We start from the raw sequence: 22,378 nt of genomic DNA, 5'->3' as shown, positions 1-22,378 counted from the left end.
TCTTCACTCTGTTGGAAAATATTTTTGATGTGCCCAGGGATTTAATCTAGAGAAGACACCATTCATCAATTTTATCCCTCCAAATTGTATTTGGCAGTCTTTTTATACCATAGACCAGGACATCTAAGCTTGATCCAAGTTTGTCTCTTATGTCTCTTATAACTTTATAGTTTGTCTCTTATGTCTCTTAAAACTTTATAGTTTTGGGCTTTAATTCCCAGGTCTCTGATCTACCTTGAGTCGATTTTTGTGTATGGTGGGAGATGTAGATCCTGTTTCATGAAAGTAATATCCTTTAATGTTTACCAAGGACGAGAGGGAGACAGAGGAAAGAGCTCTTATAGATAGAATCCAACTCAACTCAACTGACATAAAGTTGGTTCCAACTCAGAGCAATCTTCTATTGGATTTTTAAGACTATAAATAAAATTTTAAAAGACTATAAATCACAACTGGAGGAGACAACAATCTTTCTTCTGTGAAGCTGCTGGTGAATTTGAACTGCCAGAGACGTGCAGCACAACTCACTACAGCGTTCACCACCAGAGTCCCCATAGAACACAAGAAAAGTGTCAATTCTAGTGACAAGAAAGGCAATTGAGCTTAATCAGCATGCTGTGACCCACATAAATGAAAACATCAAAAAGTGCACAGTAAATTATTTAATGAAATTTTTCAATTAAAGTTTTAACAACCAAAAATGTTTTAATGTTTGCATAAATATGTATGTTATATATTTGTTGTAGGGTATATGGTAATCCTTGCACATGAATAGATGTGTCCCATTGTGGGCATTTGTGTATACATATTTGCATGTGTTGCATATATAGTCATTTATATCTACAGTGCTCCTTGGAGGCAAAGATGGTGAAGCTTTAGCTCTCATTTTTGGATCATGTTGCTAACCGAGGCTATTCCTTGGAGCAGAACACCATACTTAGAGATGCAGAAGGTCAATGAAAGAGAGAAAGACCTCCAACAAAAAAGATTGACATAGTGACCACAGATATGGGCTCCAGTGTGTTAGAGATGACGAGGCTGGCCCAGGATAGGACAGAGTTCAGATCTATTGTTCATAGAGTCACTATGAGTTGTATTCGACTCAACAGCATCTGACAACAACAACAGCAGAACACATATGATGCACAGTTATACAAACTTAATGTCGTTGTTGTTGTTGTTGCTGATTGCGAATTGAGCACAACTCATAGCAACCCTATGAACAAAAGGCCTGAAGCCCCTCTACAACTATCAACATTTATCGGAGTTCATTGAGTTTCAGAAGCATGTTATTTAGGAAGTGGATGCCACTCCTGCCTCCAAACCTGTCATAGTACGTTACTGTTTTTATATATCATTGAGTCACTTGCAATGTATAGCAACCCTATGTACAGCAGCTCTGAACCCTTCCCTGTCCTGAGCCAGTCTCACTAACTCAAAAACACCAACCCCAATCACCCCAGTTACTGTATCAATCCACCTTGTCTGGGTTCTCCCTCTCCTGAGCTGTCCGTCCACCCTTCCGAGCATGATGTCCTCCAAGGACCAGCCCCTCATATGTTCAAATATCTCATGAGACTGAGTCATTAGGCTTGAATGCTAAGATCTATACTCTCCAAGGGCATCTATATTCATTGGCATACATAGGCCATAAAGGTAATGATCAACATCCTAGTTTGTGACTAGTGGCTCGAGTCATAAATGCTTACAAAGAGCCGCCAGAGGTATATTTATTAGTGTGTTCCTGTTTGGAGCAAATAAGAGTTAAATAAACCAAAGGCTCAAAGAAACATTTTGTCCACAGGATTAATGGTCCAAATGAAACACAGCTTCTTCTGGCCTGAGACCAGAAGAATTAGATGGTGTGTGGCTACCATTACACAATACAAGGGCCTGGTTAGAATAGGGAAAGATAGAAAACTAAACTCAAATTCACAAAAACAGAAGACCAGACAACCTAGATTAGTAAAAACTGAAGGAACTCTTGAGATTATCATGCAAAGCAACTCTCTGAAGTCCTCTTTCAGTCACATAATAAATAGGCTTATAAAAGAGATAATAACAATCATAACAAATACACTCCTTAGAATAATCACTTAAATTATACTAAATGTGGAACGTTTGCTTAAAAACAAAGCTGAGAAGGCAAGGATGGGCCGAGATATTACATAGGAACAGGGGAAATAGAGAAGAAATGGAAACACATCGCAGGGATAGCAATCAATGCCACAGAATAATTTGAGAGTTGATTTTTTTAAAGAGAAACAAACTTGTTGTACAAACTTGCACTTAAAATACAATAAATTGGAAAAAATTAGTCTAGAAAACTCTACGCTGAAGTTCTACTCTGTTATGTTAGAGTCATATGAGTTTGAATAGACACAATGGCACCCAGCAACAATATACACTCGTGAAAGTAAGTAGCCTAGTTAAATGAGCTTTAGCATGAAGTCAGTTTCTGTCAATTAAGATTTAAGAACAAATAAATTAAAACAACTCCTTTGCTTTGGTAGAAATCAATAAATATTTAAATGATACTTATTCAGTATCAGACATCCAATATTATATTCTGTCCCCCACCTTTCCTAACTCAGTTTAGTAAGTGGGTACATAATTAAAGATGTTACTATAAGAAAGCACAGTAAATGCTGTAAGAGAATAGTGTATGCATAGTAGAGACATAAAAGCAAAAGCCATTTCTTTTCTACAAGGAAAAGAGAGCAGTTGGTAATAAGAATGTACTAGAAAAGGCTTTGCTGTAGTGGCAACACACAAACATGAGCTAAAGACATTTCATCAGACAGACAAATCAAAAATCTACATTTGCAAATGCACAATAAGTTCATGTCCCACTGTGATTGGTTTTTTTGATGTGTCAACTTATCTAGTTTACAGTTCCCCGTTATTTAATAAAACATTAGACATTTCTGTGAAGATGTTTTTAGATATGATTAAAGTTCAAAATCAACAGACTCTAAACAGAGAGGATTATTCTAGATAATCTGGGGAGACCTGATTCAGTCAGTTGAATGAAAACCAGAACTGAGATTTCTTGGAAAGAAGAAAAAATTTGTGGACAGTAGTTTGGGTGCATTTCCAGGTTGTTTTGGTCCATTCCCAGCCTTCTTTTTCTGATGTTCGGCTCTGTGGATTTCAGACTCACTTTAGCCAACCCTGACAACTAAATAACCCAGTTCTTCACAGTAAGTCTCACTGTAAATGTATCCTTCTGATTCTGCTTCTCCAGTTGAACCTTGACAGATAAAGATTTTGGACATTAAAGTAAGTGATACAATAACAAATAGTTAAACATGTAGAAGTGACTTTAAAATTGGACAGAGGTCAAAGGTTGTAATATAGGGAGGAATTGCCTCCCAAAATGTATTCAATGCAGAACCCTCCTTAATACTAATTGTAATTTTAAATTATGAGATTGAGGACTTTCGAGATGATGAGATGGGTTGCTATTCTAAAAGGTTGGAATCTTTGAGGATCTTGCTGTTATTATTGTTAGGTACTATCAAGCTAACTATGGCCCAGAGCAAACATATGAACAACAGATGTAAATTTTGCTCTATCCCGTTTCAGGTCTCTAACATGTTACAGTCATTGTGTCAACCCATCTTGTCGAGGGTCTCACTCTTTTTCATTGACTCTACAGCTTTTCCAGTATCATGGCTTTTTCCAAAGTCTGACCCCTCGTGACAACATGCCCAAGGTATGTATATGAAAAGAAATTTCACCATCCTTGCCTCCAAAGAGTACTCTGGTTACACTTCCTCCAAGACAGACTTGTTTGTTATTTTGACAGTCCGTGAGATAGTCTGCAATTTTCTCCAAAACCACAATTAAAAGACATTGATTCTTTTTCTGTCCTTTTCACATACACTGTCCTATTAGCAGACACATAAGAAGGAATTGAAAAGACCAGGTCTTGGATCAGTCAAACATGGAATACAACTGACATGTTTCAACAGACAGATGCAGCCCTGAACATGCTCACTAGTCTGTGCCAATAAATTTGGAAGACACCTACCTAACTGACTCTCTGGAAGAGATCCATATTTTTCCCAATCCCAGGTGATCCAACAGAACTGGAAATTAGCAAACAGTGTTATTAATCCCACATGCAAGTAAAATCTTGCTGAATATTATTAAAAACAGGTAGAACAGTACAGAGCTAGAACAGAGAACTGCCAAAAGTTCAGGTTGAATTCACAAGAGGCCAGAGTACAAGTGATACAATTACTGATATTGGATGGATCTTCGCTGAAAGTGGGGATTACCAAGAATACATTTATTTGTATTTTATTTACCATGCAAAGGCATTTGACTATGTGGATTATAACAAATTACAGAGAGCATTGAGAAGAATGAGAACTCCAGAACTTTAGGATCTTAGGATGGAGAAAATGTATTTGTAGGTAGTGTACATAAAAAATCTTTCGTGGTCAGAACAGCAATGGCAGCTGTCCGGGCTGGAGAGTGACCGAAAGCAGCAGCCATGGAGGGCTGGCACTCGTCGCCACGGGAGGCAAATTCTGAAATCACTAACCAATTTTTAAACAATTATGTCTACAACATCCCTGGCAATTTATCAATGTATACAGAATGGATCTTGAACTCCTTACCATGGTAGCAAGACCATGGTAAGTTTTCACCGAGTTATTTAGCTTTACAGAAGAGTATAAAGTATACAAAAGAGGAGGAAAAAAGAAAATCTTAGGGACACAATGTTAAAACATCAGTATACTTCATAAAGTAAACAATCATCATTACCTGTGGAACAACTGAATTGATGCATGTTATTGCCAACAATAAAGACAAGATGTACTTTCAGTCTGAATCAACCTTGAAAAAGTTCCTGGAGGAGTCTATGTCAATGAGCCCCAGAAAGAGCCTGTAGGGCTACAGTGCTATTCGAGTTACTCACAAAACCAGTGCTGATGAAGACCAGACTAAGGCAAAATAAAACAGATGAGAAAGCTTATCTTCATTTTATTGCAATAGTTCATGTAGAGGAGCATTGGTGTGAACTAGATGGACAGAAAACCTTTCTAATTACCATGGGAAAATGAATGAAACCGTGTGAGAGAATGCCAAAAAACTTATGGAACACAACTCAGATGAATTAAGGTTTAATGCAATTGATTTTTCTGCAGAAACACCAAATACTGTATTATCTGCAACAGAAGTTAAGTTCTGCTACCATACATTATGGTTGTTGTTGTTGTTATGTGCCGTCGAGTCGTTTGCAACTCATAGCGACCCTATGTACAACAGCCCTAAACTCTGCTCTGTCCTGCGCCAATCGCACTGTCTCTGACACTCCCATCCCAATTAGCCCAGTCACTGAATCAATCCACCTCATAGAGGGCCTTCCTCTCCTGCGCTGTCCCTCCACCCTCCCAAGCATCATATCCCTCTCCAGGGACCTGTCCCTCCTCACAACATGTCCAAAGTATGTTAGACAGAGCCTCAGAATCTTTGCCTCCAAGAAGCCACCCAGTTTAACCCTTTCCAGGACAAATCTGTTAGTTTTCCTAGCAGTCCATGGTATTCTCAATACTCTTCTCCAGCACCATACATTAACTCAATTTTTTTTATATTTTCACTAACATGAACAAATAAACGCTATGCAGATTTAAAAAAAAAAAAAGAAAAGAAAAAGGAATCTTTCATGGCCAGATGATGAACTGAGGTAAATAGAACAATGGCTCCACACAGATTCTTATGAATTGTGGTATTGTCAAGAAAAATTTAATATAGAGTTACAGAAAAATTTTAAAAAATGATCATGAAGGAGGACAGCCAGAATACCTCTTGGAAACAAGGATGGTGAGACTTTGTCGTCAGGGTGTTGTTAGTCATTCCCAATTATTGGGAAAAGATACAATGCTTAGTAAAAGAGAGAGAGTCTTCAAAAGAGAAGAGACTCAAACTGAGATGGAGTGAAGCAGTGGACGTCAAGCATAGCCATGATTATGAAGCTGGCACATGACTGGATAGCATTTCATTTTTGTTATACTTAAGGTCTTTATGACTCTGAAACAACTCATTCACACTTCATAGCAACAACAGAAGGTGGGATTCTTAGGGACCCATCTCAGAATTCTGGCCACCATGGTCTCAGACACACTGGTTTTAACTACTGAAGTTCTAAGAAAAATTTTCAAATTATATTGGGATTGAAAAGTACAGTTATTACTAGGTGCCATCAAGTCAACTCATAGTGATCCTACAAATAGCAAATCAAAACCTTAGTCCGTTCTGCTTCATCCACAAGACCTCTGCATATATAAGTTCACTGTGTCCCTCTAGCTCATTGAGGGTATTTCTCTTTTTTTGCTGAACCTCTCCCTTTCCAAACATAATGTCTTTTTTCCCAAGGACTAGGTCCACCTGACAACATGCCAAAGTATGTGAGATGAAATTTCACCACCCTTGCCTGTAAAGAGCAGCCTGACTGTCCTTTCTCTAGGGTGGATTTGCTTATTCTTTTAGAAGTAACTGTGAGAAAAAGCTCGATGAGTTTAGCAGCAAACTAAGCATAGAAGAAGAGTGGCTTAGTCAAATAAAGATGTTAGAGAATATACAAGCTTTATCAAAGAGAGTGAAGCATAACAAAAAAAGATACAAAGAAGATAACTCTACACAAGATAAAAATAAAACTTTCTATTACCTTGGACTCTTGGAGAAGGAAGTGAGAGAGAATAGAGAATGGATGAAATTTTTCCAAAACAAAAAAAAAAAAATGTTAAGTCTTAGATTCAAGAATTCTATGCAACTCAAGAAATATAAAGAAAACCAAATTTAATCTTATCATATTCAAATGATTGAAAATCACATTCAGAAAAACATATTCTTTTCAGAGAAGACTTAAGAGACTTCTCAGTAGAAACAATGGAAGTCAAAGAACAATGGAATGAAAGAAAACGCAAGCATACAATTTTAAACTTAGTATGCTTAAGCTATAAAGCTAAATTAAGACAAAGATATATGTGAAAAGCAAAAACAGATATCATTTATATCAAGATGACCTGCATGGGAAAAAGCTAAAAAGAATTATCGGGCAGAAGTAAAATGGTACCAGATGAAAACAGAAATTAAGATAGAAATAAAAAATACTGGAAATGGTAGATATGTTGGCAATGTTAAATGAATATAAACTAAACAAAAATACAAGATCTTACAGGTTTAAAAGAAATGTATAACTAAAATGCATGAAAGCAAAATAGAGGAGCAGTAGGAGATAAATGAATTTTTATATTTTTAAGCCCTAGTATTTAAGGGAAATGATAAAATACTAACTTCTGCTAAATTTAATAAATCAAGGATCAATGTTGTAATCTCTGGGATAACTACTAGAAAAACAATAAAATAACATTTAATTAAAATTCTAAAAGAAGATAAAAGGACTTTGGAAGTGTATGCATCTTTCCACACAAAGTCTTAAATATAAAAATTAAATACAAAACAAATGGATCAAAGAGAATATAAATAATAAGATATACAAACATTTTTAATAATTACATTTAACATTATTGAATCTAATACTCTAGTTAAAAGACAAACAGTATCAAACAAGGGAGAAAAACATTTATTATTTATAGACAATTTCACGAAGAGAAAGATTCAAAATAAAAGAATTTTTTTAAGGTGAATGAACATGCATAAAATCTATGCAAATATCAGCCAACATCTTCTCTGGTAACAAATAAGAGTCAAATTTTGTAATATTTTAAGAGTCAAATCACTAGGAATGTAATAATTCTAAATTTGCATGCATCTAATATGGTAAGGAATAAGTCCTTATTTATAACCCAAAAGCAGACTGCTCCAATCTACCAGCTTCTCTGCAGGAGAAAGATGGACAATCTCCTCCAGTGCAATTTAGAACCTCTAAAAACTCCCTGGGGGATCAGCTATGAATCAGTTCTGACTAGAAGGCACATCAAAACAATGTCTAAAACAAAACTTTAGAGGAAAAAAACAGAAGCATAATAATAATTTAATATGAAGCAGCCATATACGCCTCCTGCTGCCTAATCAATTCCAGTCCATGACAACCTTCCTCTGGGTTTGTGAGGGTACACGTCTTAGCTGTGTAAGGAGACTGCCTCACACAGATCCTGCGAGCACCTGGAAGGTTCAGCCGTCCCACATGTCATGAGCCCAACACTTCACCCACTTTCCCCTATCACCTCCTTCCCCATGTCATGGTAGAATTGCAGGATTTGTTGCTCTCCTGTAGAGCAATGCAGATAGAATGTTCCTTGGAAATAATGGTGGTAAGAGATCATCTCACATACTTTGGATATGTTATCAGAAGAGATGAGGACTTGGGAAAGGATATTGTGCTTGGAAAATCAGAGAGTTAACAAAGAAGATGACTGTTAACAAGACTGATTGATACAGTGGTTTCAACAATGGATTTAAGCTCTACTGAGATTGTGAGGACGGTGCAGAAATCAAGCAGAGTTTTGAGCTGCTTATTACAGTGACCAGAGAGGGTCACTATGAATGTCATCGACTCCAGGCACCTAACAGTAATATTTGTATAGTACATGTGTAGGGAGGTCTGCTGGTCTAGTGGTAAGAAGCTGAGCGGTAATACCAAAGGCATGTGATTCTAATCTACCAGCTGTTCCACGTGAGAAGGATGGACAATCTCTCCTGTGATTCACTGCCTCTGATAATCTGCTGGAGGACAGCTATGGGTCTATTCCTACAAGACAGTACACAACAACAACAATAGTATATTGTATAATGTAAATGTATACATTTCCTTGGCTTTTGTTATAGCACTTCCCTTTTCTTATCCCTCTCAGGACATCACTGATTACCCTTATCCTACATAATCTCTAAAGCCCAGATCAAATTCTGTTTCCTCCCTGAAGCCTTCCTGCAGGGTCCTCATTGAAAGTATATAATTCTTCTCTTGCCATCTCTAAATGTTCAAATGCATTCTCAACCCGTGGCATTTTCTACCTTAACTTGGCTTTATTTTTGCACCTCTAAGTTTCTTTTTCAAGGAATACTGGTGACACAGTGATAAAGTATTTGGCTGCTAATCAAAGGGCCTGTGATAGAACCCACCAACTAATCCATAGAATAAAGATGTGTTAGTTTGCTTCCACAAAGATCACAGTCTTGGAAATTCCATGATGTAGTTCTAATCTGTTCACTATAGAAGGCTCACTGCAAATCTGAACTGGCTCAAAGGTTTTTATTTTGAGCATACAATGATTATTAAGTTCTCTCTCAGCTTCTTACTGAAAGGTAGCCGTTCCAAACCAAGGTGGCAGTTCCAAACCACTTCAGGGGAAAAAGATGTGGCAGAATGCTTCCATAAGGATTTACATCCTTGGAAATCTTGTTAGGCAGTTCACTCTATCCTACAGACTTTCTACAAGGAAGAATCAAGTCTATGGCATTGGTTTGAGATTCTTTTGTTTGTTTCTTAAAGTCTCTTTTTCTATGAAGTCAAGGCTTCCATTTGCTCAACTGTGTATGGCTTAGGCCCTCCATAGAACAGTGTCCAAAACATACTGAGCCCCAAACCAAACTTACTGCTCTCAAGCCAATTTCGGCTCCTAGTAACCCCGTAAGAACAGAGCTGAACTGCCTCCCAGGGTTTCCAAAACCTGTTGTTTGTTGTTGTTTAATGCCATCGAGTCGTAGATGACTCATAGCTACCCTATGAAAGAAGAGCCTGAGCACTGTTCTTACATAGAGTTTCCGGAGGCAAGCCATTTTGGAAGTGGATGCCGCTCCTGCTTCCAGGCTTGATTTAGTCGGGAAGCTCCAGCCAACACTGTCCACCATGGGTGCCCATTACCACGATTGGCACATCACTGTCACAGGCTTCAGCATCACAGCAACCACGAGTTATCTCTGTACAGCAACGCACAGACCAGTGCTATACCACCTAGAAGAATGTTTGACAGGAAGACAATTTGAACCTGGCCGAGGGCCACAGATGACATAATCTTTTTTAATTTTTTTTTCTTTTCTACTAGTTTATTTACAAAATTCAAATACAAATGCAAACAATTTCTTTCCATTTCCCTCACAAAAGCAGAACTGCCTTATCTTGCTTTCAGGGGGCACCTATTAAGTTGAAACTTCCAACCGCTCCATTAGTGGCTGAATACTTAACTACTGTGCCACCAAGGATATTTATCCCTAAGAGCTCAGTAAATATCTGTTAAATAAACAACGATAGATTTTTCAGTTCCGCTTTCTCCCAAAAGTTAAACCCTTCTCTAAGACATATGAGAGGCGCTATCTGAGATCTCTTACTGGATAAATGAGCACCACTTCGGACAGGACTGTGTCATGCTGGAATGATCTGTAACTACTGCAGTTGACTCTGCGGTTCACTGGGGGTGTTCTGATGCTGTGACAGAATCCCACTGACTTGGGTCCTGTCTTACAGAGTCCCTGAGGCGTTGGCCAGTTTCTGAGGATAAAGCAGACCCTCGCTGTTTCATCTCTTCTCCCGATAAGTAATTAAAAGCTATCCTACCTCTTATTTCCTTCACCCTTGACTTTTTAACTTCCTCTCTCTGAGGCAAAAAGAAATAGTGAAGGGAGGTAAAAATGGATGAAATGCTGGAGTTCTGTGAGCGTGGTTTGGCAGCCCCGCTCTGCCAAAGAGCTCCTGCACTGTGATCAAGTGTGCTAACCTCTCAAGAACTCCATTTCATCATCTAAAAGGGGGAAATCACAGCACAACTTGCTTGGTAGTTGCTGTGAGAATTAAACGTGAAGATGCATGTGAGGGAGGCCACCCAGCAATGACTGGCACCGAGGCTCCCTCCTTCCCTTCCCCACTGCCCCCACCTCTCTCACAAGGCCAGCTGATCCACTTCCCCTGTTCAGAAAATGCTTTGCACAAATACATGCCCATCATCTGCCTGGAAAGGAAGAATGATTCATCGTGGCTGGCTGGCATTTCCAGAGGCTTGGCAGCGGGTCCAGGGATTCTGTATGTACTGGATAAAACTAGATTTCCAATAAACCACACCGGGCCATTGCCCAGGCTTGAGGTTCTGACTCCAGACCAAAATTAGGGTGAGTTTGCCATCTAGAGGACACAAGTGGACAGGCAGGCACCAAGGCTCACCTGGGAATGAGGTACTGGATGCCTTAAGCTAAAGGCCCTGCCTTCAAGGAGCTCAAAACCGAGTTCACCCTCTAGGCTGAACTCTACCAGGTCTAGTTTCTGGAAGGAGAACAAGTCCCTTCCTTAACAAGACCAAAAAACTCACAATTTTCCTACTGATCACACAGCCCATTGGTAGTCAAGCTGAGTCTAAGGTCTTGGATTAGGGTACTAATATTCCTGCCATCAGCCACAACACTTTTGTCACAGCTAAGCGGAGTCAATGGGAGTTGACCAGGATCACACAATGACAGAGCAGGAGGCAGGACTGTGCAGCCACTCTCACCCTCGCCAAGCTGGTGTTTTCTCTCAGGTATCAAAGGGCTGCCTGCCTGACTTCTAAAGCTTCCACACAGGAAGGCAAAGCAAACAGAACGGGTGGTATGAAGTCTCCGGGGCTAGATGTACTTCAAGTGCAGGTCTGTAGAAGTCAGTCCTTTGTGTATCTTGTTAAAGCCTTAACCTGCCAATGATGAAATAAATGAGACACCTTGGCCTCTGGCCTGGACTCATGTATCTCTTTTCACTTTATAAATCTAGACCATTTGGAAAAAGTTCTCCTGAATTTCAAGGGCATTCCTTCAGTTGTCGGGAATGTCTCTACATTTGGAATTGTGCTTATGAGCTTTTCAAAGGTAACGAGTTGGCTACAATTCAGGTCACTGAAACTGGAAAGGAAATCCCTTTTCCAGAAGCAAGAATGTTTTCCAGGATCACAAACACTGTACCAATATAACTCTGCTTTCAGGCTTATACCGTAGCTCCTCATTGTATTTGGGGTTGGTTTTAGTTCGGCCATACAGTGGTGAGACAATCACGCCTGGTGGCCCTGTGGGACACAACCCCACACTGTGGATTCATGACGAGCAAGATAGCCAGTGCCATTGGCCACGTGGTCTTTATCAGAAATTATACAAGTAATCTTACCAAATTGCAATTAATATATAAAAAGGAAAATAATGGTGTAGTACACTGAAAAATACCACCCAAAATGTTACTTACAACCAGAAACTCAAAATGTGACCTTACTGGAAATAGAATCTTTGCAAATATGATGTAAGATTGAGATGAAATGAGATTGACTAATACCCCGCTGTAGTAAAGCCAGGGAGCTCCAGTGGCTGAATAAGACCTCACCATGGTAAAGCCAGAGAGCTCTAGTAGCGTAGTGGTTAAGCACTTGTACTGCCTACCTGAAGGCAGATGGTTCAAATACCCCAGCTGCTTCTTAGGAGAAAAAATGAGTAACTTTCTTCTGTGAGATTTATAGCCTCTGAAAAGGCACTATGAGGCTCAACTGTGATTCTTTTTAAAAAAAAATTTTTTTATTTTATTATTTGTGTGTGTGTACCGTCAAATCAGATCTGACTGGCACAGGAGGAGATTGTCCCTCCTTCCCCAGCAGAGCATCTGGTGGATTCAAACCATGCACCTCTGAGATTGCAGTGCAGCTTCTTGCCACTAGGCCACAAGAGCTCCCTTCAACTGTGATTCTGTTCTGACTCAGCAGTGAGTGAGTGTAAGAGACACAGGGGCAGAGTCACTTCCGTTCCATAACGACCCTCCATTGGGTTTCAAACCTGTAAACATTTATGGGAGGACGCTGTCTGTCTTCTGTGGAGCAGCTGGTGGATTCAAGCCACCTGCCTTTGGGTTGACAGTGCAACCCCTTGCCCACTACGCAGCCAGACCTCCTTAGACTGGACAATGCTGTCGCTGTTATGTACAATCGAGTCAGAACTGACCCAGAACTGACCCTCCGGCAGGATTCCAGAGGCAGTTAATCATATGGGAGGAGACTGCCCATCTTTCTAGTGCAGAACGATTGGTGGATTTGAAAGGTACACCCTTCAAATATTTACAGGAGACCCTGTAGAGCAGCTGGTGGATTTGAGCCACCTGGCAGCCCAATTCCTCCACACTAGGCCGCAAGAGCAACGGTGTCTCTCTGGAGACTAAGGTCCACCTGATACAGGCCATGGTCTTTGCAATCACTTGTTATGCATCAGAGAGTTGGACAATGGCTAGGGAAGATAGAAGGAGAATTGCCGCCTTTGAGCTGTGGTGCTGGAGAAAAGTATTGAATGTACCCTGGACTGTCAAGAAAACAAACAGATTCATCTTGGAGAGGGTTAAACCAGGCTACTCTTTCTGGGGCTTCATCTGACATACTTTGGACATGTTGTAAGGAGAGACATGTCCTTGGAGAGGGACGTCATGCTTGGTAAGGTGGAGGGACAGTGCAGGAGGGGAAGACCCTCTATGAGGTGGATTGATTCAGTGACTGGTAATCGGGTAATTGGGATGGGTGTGTCAGAGGCCATGAGATTGGCACAGGATTAGGAGCAGGGTTTAGGGCTGTTGTACATAGGGTCGCTATGAGTCGCAAATGACTTGATGGCACATAACAACAACAGGCCACAAGAGCACCCTAGACTGAATAGTGGTGGTCCTAAAACTAACGAGAATATCTTTATGATAGACAGAAGATTCAGAGACACCCAGAGAAGAAGGTGATGGATCAAATCAGGGAAGACCCAGGATTGCTGGCGACCCACCTTCCTGTCCAATGACTCCAGCACTACTTACCACTTGACTTTGGACTTCTGACCTCCTGAATGGTGAGACAGTAAGTGCCTCTTGTTTTAAGCCACCCAGTCTGCGGTCATTTGTATGGCAGCCACAGGAAAGGAAACGAGGGCCGGACTCTGATGAAATTCCAGCATTCATTGACTGCAGATGCCAAAGCGTTTGTAATAAGCTCTCCTACCCATTCCCTCTATACTCACACAGCCTATCATAAGCATTCTCTAAAAGTTCATAATAAACTGATTGCTCATGTAGAGATCTTTACAATCATTCTATTTGTTATATTTGATATACTTGCATTTACTGCCCACAAGACTATTATTACATCCTTGAGGTAAAAAAAAAAACTCTTCCTTTTCTTGGGATCCTATAAGTATACTAAGTATTCATTGGACGCTTCTTTTAACAAGTGAAGACTCAAATTGGGTCAATCAGTCCAGAATATTCCTGAGTAAATCATATCCATAAAAGTGTTCATGTGAAATGCATGGGACTCTAGGCACATTTATGGATATTCAGCAGAATTTTAGAGCTTCATGTTTCTGTTTCTGTCCAAAAGTATCATGGCAAGTCAGTGGACATGTATTGCACAGCGAACTGTCAGACGTAGTGCTGGGTGCATTCCTGAGCAGGTGATGGACATTTGCATAAATAACCACAACATATGATGCTGGAGGGTTCTAACGGAGAGAAGTACGTGTAATGTTGGCAGGAATAATTGGGGTAATAAAAATAGAAGCAACCAGCAAATAATCTTTGCTGAGAACTGAACTAACCTGAAATACTACTGGAATTAACGAAAACAGTGGCCTGTCCCAGGGGAGTCCTCGGCCCCAGAAGTGGAAGACGACTGGGGGGAGCATGTCAGCCACGAGGAGCAGGAGCTTGACAAGCTACTCAGAGTCTGTGAACCTGAGGAGGAAACAAGGAGCAGTGATTTAGATAACACCACCGTGGGTTTACGTGATCCTGGTTTAAGACTAAAAAGCCATGATGCCCTTGAGGTAGCAACATTCTTGACGTGCACTGTGCTTACTTCTGGTCACGTTTTAGCAACAAGGACCAGGTAGTACAAAGGACCTGAGGATTTGGTCGCATCAACTACATACCCAATATAGAATTAGGCATTTTCTGGTTGAAGTAGCTCATTTAATTAGCCTCAAACACTATGCTGCAGGCATTGTTAACTCTACTTAACCCATGAATGGAAGAATCTTGAGATAGGGCAGATCACTAGCCTAGAGTGACTGGAAAATGAGCAGAACGAACACCTCCTCTAAGGCCCGCCTTCTCCAAGCCCCCTGTGATCGTCCTCGCAACGTTGCCTACATCGAAGGTGAATAATGCTAAACTAGATGTCCTTGCAAGAACAGGGATTGCGGTTTTTAAATAAAAATATTAAAACTTAAAAAGCATTGCGTACAAACTACAGCTTGCTTCATTGTGCTTCTTTTTTTCTGAGACAGTGAGATTGACACAGGATAGGGCAGGGTTTCGGGTTATTATACAAAGGGTCACTATGAGTCGCAGGTGACTCGATGGCACATAACAACAACAACATTTTCTATAATGGCAGAGAATATAGAATTCACATATATAAAGAGGTTGATTTCGTTCTTTAATGAGCGATTTCAGGAAGTTCATCCAGTTCGTCACACTTACAGTTGCTGTATGGACAGAGGTGGTACCAGGATTGTGAAAAGAGTCACAAGGTGCACAGTGAAGCCAGGGTTCCGTGGGACCAGCTCCAGGGCTTGTGGCAGCATCACCTGCACAACTTCTTTGAAGCTAAACTAAAACTCCACTGTTTTTTACTTGATTCCAACACACAACAGCCCTCTATCGGCTCTGAAGGCAATAGACCCCAATAGGAAGAGGCTGGCTCATCTTTCTTCCATTGAATTACTGGATTCAAACCACCAAACCTTTGGTTAGAAGCCAAATACATAACTTCACATGCGTCCAAGTTTCCCATGCTGTGTTGTGGATGGGTAAATGGCTTCAGCTCCTTTGGAGAGCAACATGAAGAAGTAGGAAGCGCTTAATTTTATCTTGGGCATATTAAACTGATTGCTCGTGCTAAGATCTTTAGCTCGGGAAAATGTATGTGCCCATGAGCTTGCAGGAGAAGTAAAATCACACTCTGCCTCCACTGCAGTGTTACTTCCCCTAAATATGCAGGAGTCCCAGACAATAGAACTTTTTCATTAGAAGATCAGTGTTGCTCACTCATGCTCCATGTACTAGGAATATCCTCAGGGGCTCATCATTTATAATAATGGTTCTTAACACTGACTATAACCAGAATAATTTGGGAAGCTTTGAAGAGAAAACAAACAAAAAATATATGTGTAGACTCCTTTCCCAAAAGTTCTTTAATTGTGCAGAAGGCTGGGAAATCTCTTCCGGTGTAACTTACAGCCTCAGAAGGCCACTGGAAGGCCAGTTATAAGCCCCTTTTGATTTAACAGTAATGACTTTGACTTAGGGGGTTTTCTTTGAGAGTAAAAGTACTGGCATTCAGTATTTTTATCAATCTCATTGGATGATTCTAGTGTATAGCTAGAGTTGAGTCTCTCTGGTCCAAAAGTAAGAGAACCCTGGTGGCCTAGTCCCCCAGGCGCAGTGCACCTGACCAAGGGCAGCACCTCTCACTCTGGTGGCCTAGTCCCCAGGCACGGGGGCTCCTGACCAAGGGCAGGACCTCTCACTCTGGTAGACTAGTCCCCCTGGTGCAGTGCAGCTCCTCTCACTCTGGTGGCCTAGTCCCCAGGCGTGGGGGCTCCCGACCAAGGGCAGCATCTCTCACTCTGGTAGACTACTCCCCAGGTGTGGGGGCTCCTGACCAAGGGCAGCTCCTCTCACTCTGGTGGCCTAGTCCCCAGGCACAGGGGCTCCTGACCAAGGGCAGCACCTCTCAGCAGCTTGAATCCACCAGCCCCTCTGTAGGAGAAATGCAGGCAATCACCTCTCATGCGATTTACAACCCCCAGAAACCCATTGGAGGTCACTCCACACTCAACAGCAAAGAATTTGAATTTGAGTGTTGGTCTAATTATAAAGTAGCCAAGACATAATCACAAAAATGGATTTCTTTCTATTTGGGATTCAAAGACTTAAGAGGAGGCATTTTATAATACCTTAGTTTAAAGAGACTTTCCAAAAGGACTGACTAAAATGGCTTTTTGTCCTCTTAAGAGCTCAAAGCATTTTAAGCTCTAAATCTTTTAGGGAGTCAGAACAAAACCTAGAGACTCTCTATTTTCTCATTCACATAAAAAAATAAATTATCTCACTACCTTCTTAAAGAAATACAATAAGCCTCTGAAAGCTGGAACCTGCATAAGACCAACACCTGTCAGAGAAGGGAAACTCAAATACTTCTACTAAAATGAGTAGCAGAAAAGCAGTAAGTCAAAGTCAAGTCCAAGAACACAAGGTAGTTCAGCCAAGTGTCAGCTCTCACAGGTCCCATTACTCTTACTGAATTGCTATTGGATACAGCTCAGCAACTTAATCAATAATATTTTATAAACAACTGTGAAAATCGCAATTGACATATTTCACCAAACAGATGTTGCCCTGGATGAGTTCACGAGGTTGTGCCAAGCAATATGGAAGACAACCACCTGGCCATACTTATTCCTATTCAAAAAAAAAAAAAAGGTGACCCAACACACTGTGGAAATTATCAAACAATATCATAATATCATTAATATCACATGCAAGCAAGATTCTGCTGAAGATTATCCAAAACGACTGGGACAGCACATCATCAGAGAACTGTCAAAAGTACAAGCTGGATTTAGAAGAAGCCGTGGTTTTAGGGATCTTGTAGCTAATGTTAGATAGATCTTGGCTGAAAACAGGTAATACTAGAGGAATATCTATCTGTGTTTCATTGACTAAGCAAAAGCATTTGACTGTGTGGATCAAAACAGATTGTGGTTAACTTTGAGGAGAATGGGAATTCCAGAACACTGGATTGTGCTTATGTGAAATTTATACTTGGACCAGAAAGCAGTCCTCTGAACAGAGCAAGGAAACACTGCATGGTTCAAATCAGGAAAAGAATGCATCAGAGATGCATCCTGTCTCCATACCTTTTCAACCTATATGCAGAACAGATCATTTGGGAAGGAGGGCTTTATGAGGAGGAATGTGGCATCAGGATTAGAGGAAGACTCATCAATAACTTACATTATGCAGATGACACAACCTTCCTTGTTGAAACTGAAAAGTACTTGAAGTGCTTGCTGCAGAAGTTTAAGGACTGTTGTCTCCCATATGGATTGAAGCTCCACGTCAAGAAGACAAAGATTCTCACCACTGAGCCAGTTGGTAGCACCATGAGAAATTGAGGTTGTTGACAATTACAGCTTGCTTGGCTCCACAATCAATACCCTTAGCACTTGCAGTCAGGAAATCAAATGATGAACTGCATTAGGGAAAATCTGCTGTCAAGAACCTCTCCAGAGTACTGAGAAGCAACGATGTCTGTATAGAGAGTAAGGTGTGCCTGATACAGGCCATGGTCTTTGCAATTACTTGTTATTTATCAGAGAGATGGACAATCACTAAGGATGACATAAGAAGAATTGATGCCTTAGAACTGTAGTGCTGGAGAAGAGTCTTGAACATAAAATGTACCACCAAGAAAATAAATAAGTCTGTCTTGGAAAGGGTGAAACCAAGTTTCTCCTTGGAGGCTAGGATTTTGAAGCTCCATCTCATATACTTTGGCCAGGAGCGACTGGTCCTTAGAGAAGGACATCATGCTCGAAAGGATGGAGGGACAGCACAGGAGAGGAAGACCATGGATGAGATGGATTGATACAATAACTGGGGCAATAGGGTTTAGTATATTAGAATTCATTAGACTGGCTCAGGACAGGGCAGGGTTCAGAGCTGCTGTACATAGGGTTGCTATGGGTCTCAGGTGACTCGATGGCATATAACAACAACAACAACTTGGCATCTAAGTCAAAGTAAAAGACTCAACTAAATTGGTCACACTGATTCTTTTGGACAGTGACAATAAATAGCTCTTGCCAGGTTTACATGTGAAGATATGAGATGGCTTCCCAAACCTAAATACAAATCAAGGCAAGTCAGTTTCCAACACTATTTAATCACCATCGATATTCAAGAGTAGGAAAGCAAGGAATTAGCAGTGTACCCCAGCACCAATCATAAAATATATAGGACAACTTTCACAAAAAATAACCCTGAATGGAGCTCTGGTGGCCTAGTGGCAAGACACTGCACTGCAATCTCAGAGGTACACAGTTCAAATCCACCAGATGCTCTGTTGGAGGAGAAGGGACAATCTCCTCCTATACCAGTCAGATCTGATTTGACGGTACACACACATAAAAAATAATAAAATTTAATTAAAATAAAATAACAAAAAAATCCATAACCCTGATGAGTGAAACAAAAATTAATAGACCCAAGATCAAGGACTTTTCTTTGGCCATAATGTCAAGACAATGTAAAATTCATGCAGAAAGTGTCTGGCTACAAGAGTCCTGGCTTTTGCCAAACCTCATAGAATGTGTTTGAGCTATTTTGCAGACCTCTGAATTCCTATAGGTCTCCCCACCCTAAACCCTGTCCCCTCTAATACTGTGTTTCTCTAGGAATGTTAGTTCTTGAAACCTTGGGTTTGAGTCACCGCATGCCAAGATATGGAGACATTTTCAACAACTTAGAATCCTTGAGTTCCCTTCAATTAGAGATCTTTTAAATCATAAGAACATCAGCTCAGCCACCAAAAATCTGGGTCTGGGGAAGCTTCTTCAGCTTTTCTGCCAGGCTGAGTGTATAGTGGTGAATCTGGCTCTTGTCAAAAGCAATGAGAGAGAAAGACAAGGGCCATTTATGGCTGGAACCAATCTCCACCACTAAGGATTCAAATGAGTGGCATGTAAAGTATGGTCTGAAAATTACTGTTTTTGAAGCAATAAAGATTTTTAGTACATTTTGAGTAACTATGATAAATGTATAAAAAGAGCTTTACTAAGGCAAAAATGACAGAAGAATCATCAAGACCTCTGAGTGAGGGTATAGGATGAGAGTCCTGAACACCTCATGCACTGCCTAAAAAACAATCGTGTCTTACAGGACATGCAACGAGGGTGCTTCTGAGAGGCAGGGATGGTGAAACTTCCTCACATTCTTGGGGTATGTTGGCAGGAGGACCTAGTCCTTGGAGGAAGACATCAGACTAGGAAAGGTGGGAGATCCAAGAAAGAGAGGAAGACTTCCAACAAGATGCATTGACACAGTGACTATAACATTGGACAGGAGCATATTAGAGATCAGAAAGGTGGAGCAGAAGAAATCCAGGTTCAGAATTGTTGTTCATGTTGAGTCAGTGGCACCTAACAACAACAGCAAGGCAGAAAGAATAATGGGAGAGATATTGATGGTCAGATAGAAGGTGAGAATGGGTGAGTGGAGATGACACGGATCCGCTGTAGACTTTTACTGTTTTAAAAATATCCACTTAATATTACCTTGCTCACTGGATTCTTTCATTTCGTGAACATGTCTAAAGCCTGAACTGTGTACAGTTAGAAATAGTATGAATAGTAAGGAGAAAAGGCTTTGATATACAGAAGCAATTACAAAGATGTAGTGCTTCCAAATTTCTAATGCTGGTTTTGTTGTTGTTGTTGTTGTTGTTGTTGTTGTTGTTGTTGTCGTCGTCGTCATCACGCCCACCACATCTCACAGTGACCTTATGAACAACAGGTGATGTCCTCTTCTGCATTATCCTCATTGTCTCTGACATGTCTGAGTCCACAGGTACAATCATTGTCTCTATCTTGGGAAGGGTCTTCCTCTCTCTTTGATTCTCCACCTTCCCAGGCATGATCTCTTTTGCCAAGGGATGGTGGCCTCTTCTGACAACATGGACAAAGGATGTGAGAAGAATTTTCAAGATCTTCATCTGTAATAAACACTCTGGCTGTGCAATCACTGTGGAATGTGGTGAGGTGCTTTCTCAAAAAGTTGCAAATAGAGATACCATTTGACCCAACAATTCCGCTACCAGGAATATACCCCAAAGAGACCATAACTGCCACTTAAGCAAATATATGCACACCCATGTTTATCACGACTTTGTTCACAATAGCAAAGAGTTGGAAACAACCCAAGTGCCCATCAACAAATGAATGGATAGAGAAGCTGTGGTATATTCACACAACTGAATGCTACACTGCATTGAAAAACTAGGAACTCATGCAATATTATTCAAAGTGGGTGACCCTGGAGGACATTGTGCTGAGAGAAGTATCTCAGTCACAAAAGGACAAATACTGCATGGTGCCACTGTTGTAGAATGGGACTAACCTCGGGGGTTGGGGGAGACTGAGAAAGATGGGTTTAATAATGTATAATGCATTGAAACAGATGAGGGAGAAAACTGTTTAAAAGAGATATGTGATTAGGTATTTTTGTCATGACAGGAGTCCAGAGCGAAGGCTGCATGGTAGAGTGGACCTGGGGGGAGGGATTGTGTAATAATGAAAGAATCTTTCTTTTACTTTTCCAAGGGGGTGTCTACTTGGGGAGAAGGTTGGGAGGGGAGAAAAGTGCAACAATGAATGAATGGAAATCCAAAGTCTCTGTAAATTTTCATTGAAATTAATAATAATTTTAAAAAGAAAGAAAGAAGCAGTGGCAGCACTCTGGCTGCACTTCCTCCAATCAGAGCACTGGTTCTTTCGGAAGCTCACGTGATATTTAGTACTCTTCTCTGACACCAAAATTTAAAGGCATCAATGCTTATCAATTTCTAATCATAGCCCTTTAGAAGTTTGTAACTGATTAGACTTAGCAATTTTAATTAGCAGTATAAAACAAAATGTCTATGATTGAAGGAAAAATGGAATATGATTTATAAGCTTTCACTCAAAAAATATTTAAGTTTTGGAAAGTACAAGAGTGAGCTTTGGGAAATAAGAGAAAGGAGTAGACAGTGGCTGGGATATTTGACACCATGCTAAGAAACTTATATTTTATCTTGTGAACAACAGAAAACCGTAGAAATATTCTAAGCAGGGAAATTACATGATCGGTATTGCAGAGATGGACTGGACGTGGGACCAGAAGAGAAGGACAGCGGCCACTGAGGGGCCCTTGCAATAACCCAGGCTAGACAAGACGAATGAATGAGCAAACCAGTGAATGAATGAATGAATGATCACAGAGATGAATGGCTCCGAGAACTTCTGCTGGAGTATCTACTCATATGAGAACGGGAAGTGGCTTTCACATCCTTCTCAACTGCTTTCCTCTGGCATTCATGAATGGTTTCCCTCTTTTGCACACATGTGTGTCTCTTCCGCAAATGCTGGGATCCCAGAACTGCAGCCCGAGCATTGTGTACTGTGCTGGCTGTATTTTAACAAGTGGCTCCATGAGGCACATGCCCAATCTAATTAAATCAGAATCCTCAGAGGTCCCAGGCAGATAAGGAAAACAAGCAGTCAAGGTGTAGTTTGAACCAAAATAATCGGCAATTAGAGCAACTTTGAGAATGTTCTGATCAGAGGAAACCAAAAACGATGATGCTGAGAAAAGGCAAAGGCCAGAAATGTGTCCCAA

The 22,378-nt window shown here is 40.6% G+C and overlaps 1 pseudogene; it reads left to right on the top strand.

Moving 5' to 3' along the window:
• The first annotated feature begins 4,504 nt into the window (after positions 1-4,504).
• Positions 4,505-11,513, top strand: LOC102864913 (annotated as a pseudogene).
• The last annotated feature ends 10,865 nt before the right edge of the window (positions 11,514-22,378 follow it).

The sequence above is a fragment of the Elephantulus edwardii genome, unplaced genomic scaffold, assembly GCF_000299155.1.
Source record: "Elephantulus edwardii isolate Elephantulus edwardi_28Jun2011 unplaced genomic scaffold, EleEdw1.0 scaffold00003, whole genome shotgun sequence".
In the NCBI taxonomy this organism is placed as follows: domain Eukaryota; kingdom Metazoa; phylum Chordata; class Mammalia; order Macroscelidea; family Macroscelididae; genus Elephantulus; species Elephantulus edwardii.
Note: the sequence above shows the minus strand (reverse complement) of the source record. Positions and strands in the feature narration are given on the sequence as shown.